The sequence below is a fragment of the Paroedura picta genome, chromosome 3 (assembly GCF_049243985.1).
Source record: "Paroedura picta isolate Pp20150507F chromosome 3, Ppicta_v3.0, whole genome shotgun sequence".
Taxonomy (NCBI): domain Eukaryota; kingdom Metazoa; phylum Chordata; class Lepidosauria; order Squamata; family Gekkonidae; genus Paroedura; species Paroedura picta.
The window spans coordinates 133,977,754-133,988,315 of NC_135371.1; the positions used below are offsets into that span (position 1 = coordinate 133,977,754).

The 10,562-nt window shown below is 44.6% G+C and overlaps 1 long non-coding RNA gene across 1 annotated transcript; it reads left to right on the plus strand.

Moving 5' to 3' along the window:
* Window positions 1-1,778: 1,778 nt before the first annotated feature.
* LOC143831328 (uncharacterized) lies at window positions 1,779-7,700 on the plus strand. Its single transcript, XR_013228826.1, has 3 exons — window positions 1,779-1,834; window positions 4,926-5,055; window positions 7,613-7,700. It is a non-coding gene; the product is annotated as an uncharacterized LOC143831328 (long non-coding RNA).
* The last annotated feature ends 2,862 nt before the right edge of the window (window positions 7,701-10,562 follow it).

Here is a 10,562-nt window from a genome sequence, read left to right on the forward strand (position 1 = left end):
GCTACCCCAACCTTTCTTCATACGTCTTGGTCTCCAAATCCCTCATCATCTTTGTTGCCCTTCTCTGGACACACTCCAGTTTGTCTACATCCCTCTTCAACTGGGGTGCCCCAAACTGAATACAGTACTCCAAGTGAGGCCAAATCAGAGCAGAGTAAAGCAGTACCATCACCTCCCATGATCTGGACACGATACTCTGTTTGATATGGCCCAAAATCCCATTTGCCTTTTTAGCCACACTTATTATTATTATTATTATTATTATTATTATTATTATTATTATTATTATTATTAGATTTATAGCCCGCCACTCCCTTGCGGCTCGTGGCGGGTAACAATATCACAAATCCCTATTAAAACCCCATAAAAACAATAATAACATTGCCAATATTGCCGGCATGGCAACAATGGCAGCTCAACTCCCCCCCCCTCCCTCCCACTACTAGCGGGTGGAGAGGAGATCCTGATGATGTTTTGCTTCGGGTCCAGAACCCGAGTCCCCAGGGGAGGCATAGATCTATTATCAGCCCTGGCCTCAACCATAAACCTGGCGGAAGAGCTCCGTCTTGCAGGCCCTGTGGAACGTTGAAAAATCCCGCAGGGCCCGCAGCTCTCCCGGGGGCTCATTCCACCAGGTCGGGGCCAGGACCGAAAAGGCCCTGGCCCTTGTCGAGGCCAGGCGTGCTTCCCTAGGGCCGGGAACGACCAACAGGTTTTCACCCGCAGAGCGCAAGGCCCTGCGAGGGGCATAGGGCGATAGGCGGTCCCTCAGGTATGTGGGTCCCAACTCGCGTAAAGCCTTGAAGGTTAGAACCAGAACCTTGAACCGGATCCGGGCAGCAATTGGCAACCAGTGCAGCTGCCTCAGCACTGGCTGGATGTGGGCCCTCCAAGATGTGCCAGTGAGGACTCTAGCAGCTGCGTTTTGAACTAGCTGAAGTTTCTGGATCAAGGACAATGGAAGGCCCGCGTAGAGCGAGTTACAGAAATCTATTCTGGAGGTGACCGTTGCATGGATCACTGTGGCTAAGTGTTCGGGGGACAGGTAGGGCGCTAGTAGTCAGGCCTGGCGAAGGTGGAAAAACGCCTGGCCCGCTACTTTTTTGACCTGCGTCTCCAAAGTCAGGGAGGCGTCAATGGTCACACCCAAGTTCCTGGCCTGGGACATGATGGTGAGTTGCATCCCTGCCAGGGTGGGTAAGCGCGCTTCCTGGTCCTGCCCCCTACGTCCCAGCCACAGGACCTCCGTCTTGGAGGGGTTGAGTTTCAGCCGACTCTGCTCGAACCATTCTGTCACTGCTTCCAACACTGTTGACTCATGTTCAGTGTATGGTCTACTAAGGCTCCTAGATTCTTTTTGCACATGCTACTGTCAAGACAAGTCTCCCTCATTCTATATTGGTATAAACTGTTTTTCCTACCTAAATGCAGAACTTTACATTTGTCCCTATTGAATTTCATTTTATTCAGTTGAGCCCACTTCTCGAGCCTATCAAGATCATCCCGTATTCTGATTCAGTCTTCTGTTGTGTTTGCCACCCCTCCCAGTTTAGTATCATCTGCACATTTAATAAGTACCCCCTCTAATCCTCATCCAAATCCAAATCATTTATAAATATGTTGAACAACACAGGCCCCAGGACAGATCTCTGGGGCACTCCACTTGTCACTTCACTTATCTCTTGTAACTCTTCTCCAAGAGACAAGGGTCTCTAGGGAGACGGTTCTAGAGCTTGAGTGTCATGACCCAGAAAGCCTTATCCTGAGTTAATACCTAATCTCAGACAACAAGAGCACCCAAAGCAAGGTCTCTGAAGAGGATGGCAGTGATTGGGTAGGTTCATAAGGGAATCTGTTGTTGTTGTTATGTGCGAAGTCGTGTCCGACCCATTGCGACCCCATGGACAATGATCCTCCAGGCCTTCCTGTCCTCTACCATTCCCCGGAGTCCATTTAAGTTTGCACCTACTGCTTCAGTGACTCCATCCAGCCACCTCATTCTCTGTCGTCCCCTTCTTCTTTTGCCCTCGATCGCTCCCAGCATTAGGCTCTTCTCTAGGGAGTCCTTCCTTCTCATGAGGTGGCCAAAGTATTTGAGTTTCATCTTCAGGATCTGGCCTTCTAAAGAGCAGTCAGGGTTGATCTCTTCTAGGACTGACCGGTTTGTTCGCCTTGCAGTCCAAGGGACTCGCAAGAGTCTTCTCCAGCACCAGAGTTCAAAAGCCTCAATTCTTTGACGCTCGGCCTTCCTTATGGTCCAACTTTCGCAGCCATACATTGCAACTGGGAATACCATAGCCTTGACTAAACGCACTTTTGTTGGCAGGGTGATGTCTCTGCTTTTTAGGATGCTGTCTAGATTTGCCATAGCTTTCCTCCCCAGGAGCAAGCGTCTTTTAATTTCTTTGCTGCAGTCCCCATCTGCAGTGATCTTGGAGCCCAGGAAAATAAAATCTGTCACTATCTCCATTTCTTCCCCATCTATTTGCCATGAATTGAGAGGGCCGGATGCCATGATCTTTGTTTTCTTGATGTTGAGTTTCAAGCCAACTTTTGCACTCTCCTCCTTCACCCGCATCAACAGGCTCTTTAGTTCCTCTTCACTTTCTGCCATTAGAGTGGTATCATCTGCATATCTAAGGTTGTCTGTAGGGAATCTGTAGACCTTCAATTTTGTTGGTCCCTTACCATATAGGGCTTTAACAGTCAACTCCAATACCTTGAAACATGCCTGGAAACAAACTAGAACTCGTGTGAATAGTCCCTATAACCCACTCCAATCAACATCCTCGCAACAGCATTCTGAACTGAGATTTCTAAACACTTCCCAAAGGCAGCCCTTATGTGGAACATCATTCCATTCCATATATATATAAAACGCAAGCTGTAGTGGCGACAACTTAAAGAAGAAGATGTTTGGTACCAATAAGAAAAGGCAGTCTGAGGGATCCACCCAGCAACTACTGACAAAACTGGACTGCTTTTTTCCTATTGGTGGAATATCCCCCACTCATGGCCAATCACAGTCTGCAGTCTGGAAATGGCCTGGGGAAGGGAGGAGCCCACCCCACAAAAACCTGTCCTAGGATGTGCCTGGGGAGGGGGAATTTGAATCAGTTCTTTGGCAGGCCCTTTAAATCAGTGGTCCCCAACCTTCATCTGGTCGGGGACCGCCTCCAGGGGTGGGGGAGAGCCAGCGGCCTGGCTGCCGCAGTTGCTCATAAATGCGCATGCGCGTTTTGGCCACCAGGTGGCGCTAACACACATGCGTGGCAGTTCTGTGCATGCGCGTTAGTGTCGCTGGCGCACTGGCTGGCGCGCCGGCTGGTGTGCCGGCTGCCGTGCCGGCTGCCACGCCGGCTGCCGTGCCGGCCTCTTTCCCCCCCTCTCGCTGCAGGGGGGGAGGCAGGCGCGGCCGCTGGGGGCCCGGTACGATGGCCTTTGCGGGCTGGTACCAGGCCGCGGACCGGGAGTTGGGGACCCCTGCTTTAAATGCCTCCCTCCAGACCCAGCCTGGGAAGGATCTGCAAGGTCATCTGGTGGCATCTTTCTTCCTCTCACTTTCCTCTGAGTCTGTGGAGAGAGCTCTCTCAATAACATAAAGGGCTATGTGGGGGGAGCAATTGAGCAATTCAGCTATTTGGTGGAGTCTTGAGGCTCAAGGCTGTTTGGGGGGAAGAGAGGCTGCTCGGGGAGAGCAAGCCAATGGGCCCATTTACCCCCTTACTACACCTCACTGTGCATCTTTTCCCACACCTTTTCTAGAGCCCGTTGTATTTCCCCCCCATGAGTCTTATTACTAGTGCAGTAATAATCTAATCTAGATGTAACCAGAGTTTGTATCACAGTTGCCTGGTCATTTCTGCCCAGGAAATGAAATAGCTACCTAATTAGCTAAAGCTGGTAAAGCACACAGCTGCCACCTACTAATCCAGCAGGTATGCCTGAGTCCAAGACCACATCCAAACTGTGGACCTGTTCCTTAAGGGCAGTGCAATCCCACCCAGAATGAGTATTTTAAGTCCCAGGTCAGATCTTCCGTTCATCATCCACATTTCTATCTTGCTGGAATTATCCTTCAGTTTTTTAGCATGCATCCTCACCAAAAATATGTCATAACAGCAGAGAGAGCAGATAGTGCTTACAATCAAAGGAGAAAGAACTGGCTGGAAGAAGAACAAGAAAAACAAAGAATGGGATCACAGATTCTGTTGATCTCAGCCATCTCTGTAATTTTACTGACCATAACCTTTCTTTCTGGGCCATTTAGCTACAGCATGTGCAGTTGTGAATTAGTACACCACAGTGCAATTCTTCTAATTCACAGCAACTGCACATGCTATAGTTAAATGGCCCAGAAAAAAAGGAAGGCACAGTATGGCAGGCATTCTTTTATTGTTGTTATCACAAATGGTGGTACAAGGTATATTACTGACCACACATATATAAAACAGGGGGGGGGGGGGTAATTTATTATGGATTTTCAGTCACCGATATGTGGTGTCCTTTTGACCTGGCTTATTTTTGTGAATTCACATAGAAAAGTTACATATGAACAATAATGTAAAAATATTACATACTGAGCTACTGTACTCTTTACAAAGCCATAAATTAATCAGTACGGGTATTGCAAATGTGTATCTGACTGAACAGACACAAGGACTGGAGCTACATCCATGTATTAGGAATTGGGCATAATAGGCTTCTTGAGTCAGAACATTAGACTGAAAAGCATACTGAAGATATGGTTAATCCTCCCCACTTTCTTTTCTTTATATAAACTTATTTCAAGCAGTGCTAAAACTGATTAAACATGTGGAGTGTTTGGTTTGGAACCAAGTTGCAGATGTGGTACAGAAGCTCTGTGGCCAATGACTATCATTTTACACTTTCAGACAGATTGTTGACAATTCTATTCTTTATAGGTGCATTTGAACTTCAAGTGTTGGCAACAGTGACTGAGACATTCCGCTATATGCAGCGGGATCTAGAGCGTTTACATAGTGTGGGACTTCAGCCTGGGTCTCAAGCAGTGCAAAGGGAGTCATGTGAGAGGTAGACTACTATTCTGGCTTGTCAGTGTTACCATTAAGTGTTGGTGGTTGGGAAGGGGAAGAGGGGAGACTCGATTTTGTTGTTCTAGTATGTTCCCTACCTGGCCTCAACCAAAGGCCTGGCGGAAGAGTTCTGTCTTGCAGGCCCTGCGGAACTTAGCAAGCTCCATCAGAGCTCTGATCTCTTTGGGGAGCCCATTCCACCAGGCAGGAGCCCTGGCGGTGGTTGAGGCCAGACGTATTTCTTTGGGCCAGGGATCTGCAGCCCATGGTCATTGGCTGACAGTAGAGCTTTCTGGGGAATGTTTTCAGAAGGGCAGTTCCTTAGATATGGACGGTGTAAGGCAGGCTTTCTCAATCAGGGTTTTCTGAGCCCTGGGGTTTCTTGATGGCCCTGGAAGGGTATCCCAAATGAGGAGTTAATTCATTTTCTATATATAAATTTTAAAAATTGTTAGACAATTATCAGGTGATACAATATATAGTCATGTTAACTCCCCCCCCCCCCGCATGGCTAATGATGGGCCTGGAGGGGGTGGGAAGGGGAGGCGGCCTCAGGTCAACATGTACACAACTATGCTTCCCAACCATATTCTGCACCATCACACACCACACCATCATCTCGAAGCCTCAAGAATGTTTCAGGGGTTTCTCAACAGTAAAAAAAAAAAGTACTAAAACCTTGAACTGAATCCAGAATTCAACTGGGAGCCAGTACAGCTGCTGCAAGACTGGTCTTATATGGGTTCTCCACAGTGTCCATGTGAAAACCCAGGTAGCTGTGTTCTGGACCAGCTGTAGTTTCCTGAGTAGAGCCAAGGGAAGGCCCATGTAGAGTGACTTACAGTAATCAGGCCTGGAGGTGACCGTTATATGGCTAGGTATTCTGGGGCCAGAAAGGGCACTGATAGCTGTGTTACCTTTGTGATTTGAACCTTCATTGTTAATAAGGCATCAAAAATCACTTCCAGGTTCCTGGCTGTCTTTGCCATGGTAAACTGCACTCCATTCAGTCTGGGAAGTCTGGGAAGGCACACTTCCTGGTTTGGTCCTTTCCTCCCCAGCCAGAGGACCTCTGTCTTTGAAGGGTTTAGTCTCAGGTGGCTTGTTTTAAGCCATTCCTCCATCACCACCTCCAAGCAGTGGGCCAAGGAGTTCAAAGGATCACCTGGATGACCATCTATCAGGAAATAGAACTGGGTGTCATCTGTGTATTGGTGGCACCCAAGCCCATAACTCTGGACAAGTTGGGCAAGATGTTAAGTAATGTTGGGGAGAGGACCACCCCCTGCAGAACTCCACAAGGGAGTTGGCAAGGAAGCGATTGATCCTCTCTGATGGTGACCCTTGTCCTTGACCATGGAAGAAGGAGATTACCCACTGAAGGGCAGTTCCTCAGATTCCCCCATCAACAATGCAGTGAGCAACTTGGAGATTACTTTCTGATGAAACCTTAATAATATGAAAATGTTTTAAAGTTGTGATCCCTGGCTCCAAGGAAGCTCGCTTGACCTCAACCAGGGCAAGAGCATTCTCCATCATGACCCCAACCTGGTGTAATGAGCTCCTTAACAGAACTTGAACAATTCTACAGGGCCTGCAATAGAGAGCTCTTCCACCAGGCATTTTGTTGAAGTCGACCTGAACAAATCACCTTCCATTAGCCAAGCCTTCTTCCCATGAAAACCACCACAAATTTGTCCAACCCACGGGGCCATCAGTATACTGTAGTTAAATTACTGTTCTCACCATTGTTCTAATGTTCCACTGTTCCATCATATTATTCTATTATCATCACAGTATTGTTACCGTTTACAACTATTACATAAGTTATCTGTACTGTTCCTTATTCACTAAGTTCTGTGTAAACCACCCTGAGCCTCAGGGGTGGGCGGTGTATAAATATAATAAATTAATAATAAATAATAAACTGAACTAAAAGGTAAATTTCCCCATCTGAAACCTACTAGTACTATTCTCTTACCTTACACACTTCTTGTAAGGATTACTACAATGTGTGGGAAATAGATTGAACATTAGAAATCGCTATTCTTAGTACATAAGCAGTGACAAGTATGGGCAAACATAATATTGGCTGGCAAGGAGCCCCAGGGCAAGTAAGTGTGTCCTTACATTGGCACCAAGACTGCTAGGCCCATTTCATTCAAACTGCTCTGCTAAAGTTAGTGCTAGGACAGCTACATGTGGGGCTGCAGCCATTGAGATGTTTTGTTTCATTATTGCAGTTTGGTAAATTTCATCTCAAATGTGCCTTTAAGACGAACAAAGATTTATTCAAGGCATGAGCTTTCAAGTGCAAGCACTGTTCCTCAGACTGTGAACTGGCCATCATTCCCACTGTTACGATGGTGCTACTGGATTCTGATTTTATTGTGCTACTTCAGACCAACACGGCTACTCAGACCAACATGGCTACTCATCTGAATCTCAAATGTGGTAAACAGAATGCATTCCGATACAAGCTCTCAATTGTATGAGAGAAAGTATTACACTAAATCAAGCCCTCCCGAAATCAACATGATTGCGTTCTTCTCCAGAATATTCCAAGCGACAATGAAGAACAATCTACATTGCAGTTTGTTGCAAGACTAATCTACAGAGTTGATCACTTTAAGATTTCCTGGAGCAATTTTTAAAATCAGCTGTGGACATCCTGTGCTGGCTGGTCTTCAATGGTTTGGATCCAGTGAAGTAGTTCCTGCTGCACCCTCCCCACCTGTTCCTCCCCAAAGACCTTTAGGAAGATAGAAGAATGGGACCTGGAAGGAGGCATGTGCTAGGAAGACAAAGCAGCAGAAATCACCCAGTTCTCTGTAGCAGGAGTTGTCTGGATCCAAGCCAATGTGTGTGTGGAGCCAACAGACAAAATCCTTTCACTACACTCAGTGATGGTAAGTGAAAAGGAAAAGCACTGTGTGATGTGCAATTGCACAAGATTTTATTAACACCCTTTTCCACTTGCATGAGGCACTTCCACACAGGATCAATGTTTTCATTTTTAATCCCTCCCCCTTCCCAGTAACAATTACAAGTAACAATTTCAGGGATCACAGGAAGAAAGAACTGAATTCGCCTTCATTTAGCACAACTCCAGTCAAACCATATAGGACCCAACCCCCAAATGCAAACTAGCCTTTAAAAATATCTAATCTTGTTTTAACTTAACATCCCCCCACCCCCCAAGCACTGCAGTCACCATAGTACAAACCATCTGGTGGCATTCCCAGGTATACACACTACTGGTAAGCTGTTTAGTTAAAGTTCAACTCTGCCCTATTCTACATTTAGCTCAATGCAGGGAGATGCTAAATGCATAGCCTTTTTAGGCTCTTCTTCCTATTAGGAAAAAAATGTCACAGTCAACTATCCCTAATAACATTTTTGGTTTGATGGAAACCCTTTGAAATAGTAACAGCTGTTAAGTAAAGACGTCTGCATGCAAAGAGAGAATGCTCTGAAAACAGATTAGGTAATGATTCTAAAATGTGCAGTATGTGGGGCCAACTCAAATAATTTACATGTGCCTACAATGTTCCTAGATTATAGGCACACATTCAAGAAATAACTTGGAACAGTAGATATAAAGAATAATCTGTGTCATGGAAATATATTCAGTGATAGCCATCTTGGTGCTGTGTAGCAAATTGAGCAGAATCTGACCTTAAATTCAGGGCCATTAACGTCAATTGGACAATAATAACATTGTTAAAACATTCTCTACTTTCTCATTCAATAAACTTGATGTTCTCTTACCTGAACATTTCCCTTCCTACAAAAAACTGCATATACAAGTGATGTGTGAACTCCCTGGGCTCAAATTGGGAGGGAAGTGGCCCTCACGCTAAGCAATACAGAACCAAAGAACCACAATTACAGTATTTGCTGGCGTCTAAGACTACTTTTCCCCCCTGAAAAACATGCCTCCAAGTCAGGGGGTTGTCCTATATGCCGGGTGCACTTCAGTTGGGATAGACATAGTGGCCCATAGTACTGTAATGTAATGTAACAAACTCTATATTTTGAGTGGAAATGTTGGGGGGTCGTCTTATACGCCCAGTCATACGCCAGCAAATACGGTAAGTTCTGATGCTAATTTTAAAATTTACAGCATTTATAGAAAACTGAGTCCAGATGAATTCTTATTTACTATCTTCATCAAATCCATAAAGAATTTCCAGGCAAAAAACCATCCATCATCCGCTATTAATATGAGCAGAGGAAAGTAATCCCACAGTCGGTCACCAAAAGTCTGAGTGTTCCAACAAGCACACTCACTTGTGCATTGCCTCGGCCTCTGATATCAGGATGACAGAAACAAATGAATTTGCACAAATCTGAAGATACAAAAACAGAATTCAGTGTTTTATTTTTTATTTTTATACACTTGCTGTACTTTTGAATATTGCAAGAAAGTGGACAATCCCAACAAAACAAGAGAAAAAAATAATCTGTCCAACGGCTTAATCAAATAATTTTCAAAATATAAGAGTCTCTGTTCTCTATTTTAATTTTCAACTGGACTCAGCCAAAACGGTGTCTAGATGATTTTATCCGTTTTCAATTCTTTCATCAGCGGCAATAATGAGTCCTCCAAAAAGTGATATTAATACATTCAATGTATTGACTCTCAATGTACTCTGTCGTATTGTTTCTTTCTTGAAATATAATTAGGACGAGAAATGCTTCCGTGCTATGGAGGTCTGTGTTGGATCCGTACCATGTGAGCATTTTTCGCCCTAATTATATTTCAAGAAAGATAAACAATATGACTGAGTTCATTATAATAGAGAACAGAGGCTCTTATATTTTGAAAACTATTTGATTAAGCCGTTGGACAAATTTTTTTCTTCTTGTTGTACTTTTGAATATTGGCAACACAATTCTTTGCGGTTCATCATTTTGACTTGTTCTACTCAAATTAATTGTCCATTAATTACATGTGGCCTATTGTTTTTCATCAAGAGTTGTGAATTAGCCAATGTGTGTTCACATCATCCTTTGATATTTTAGTTCAGGTATGGTAGAAGGCAGCATATGTTGTCTAGACAGGTGTATCATACTCCCTTTTCATCCACATGCCATTGTGCTTAGCCATAATACCTTCCTCTAAGATTCATATCTACATAAAGCTAAAATCAAATTCAGCAATAACCATTTTATTACTGAGACCAAAGTGTTTTAAGAAATACGTCAACCACAGCTATTGATTTTAACAGGTAATTCCAAACAGCATTGTGAAAAAGGACTACAAAAGATACCTCCAATTCTAAAAAAAAATTCAGAACAAGGGGGCTCAACTAAAAAACGAGTCGTATAAGCAGGAGATACTTTTAAACTTTGTGTCATTGAAGAACCAAGTTATATTTGTCCATTGCTTCTAGCAAATGGAACATATGCTTCATATGCACAAGCACCATCCCTGACATCTACAGTTCAGAAGGATCTCTAAGGGTAGGACAGGGCAAGTCTTGATACCCTAGTCAGACC